Source organism: Rhea americana, unplaced genomic scaffold (genome assembly GCF_003343005.1).
Source record: "Rhea americana isolate MKP2758 unplaced genomic scaffold, rheAme1 scaffold_145, whole genome shotgun sequence".
NCBI classification, from domain to species: Eukaryota; Metazoa; Chordata; class Aves; order Rheiformes; family Rheidae; genus Rhea; species Rhea americana.
The window spans coordinates 1,382,992-1,383,303 of record NW_028185539.1 but is presented as its reverse complement, the minus strand read 5'-3'; positions in this window follow the sequence as shown (position 1 = coordinate 1,383,303).

Below are 312 nucleotides of genomic sequence, written 5' to 3'. Positions count from 1 at the left end.
TAGATGGCAAATTTTTCGCTAGTGTATGTTGCATCTAATTGTTTCAGTCCTTAGTTTAGGCTCAGTTCTATACTTCTTTCCAGCAGCAACTTACCAGTTGTTATTGTTTCTGAATGACAGATACTTGATGCATTTCATAAAACAATACAAAAATGAGACCAAGGGCTCTGGCAACAGATCAGGTTGCCTTATATCTTACATCTTACCAGGACAGAAGATAGTGTGCACATGCTTGAGCGTTGGCAACTCGGAGGACTTGACCTACAATAAAAGAGGTTAGACCTAACCTGGCGTTTGCTATGGAATATGGAA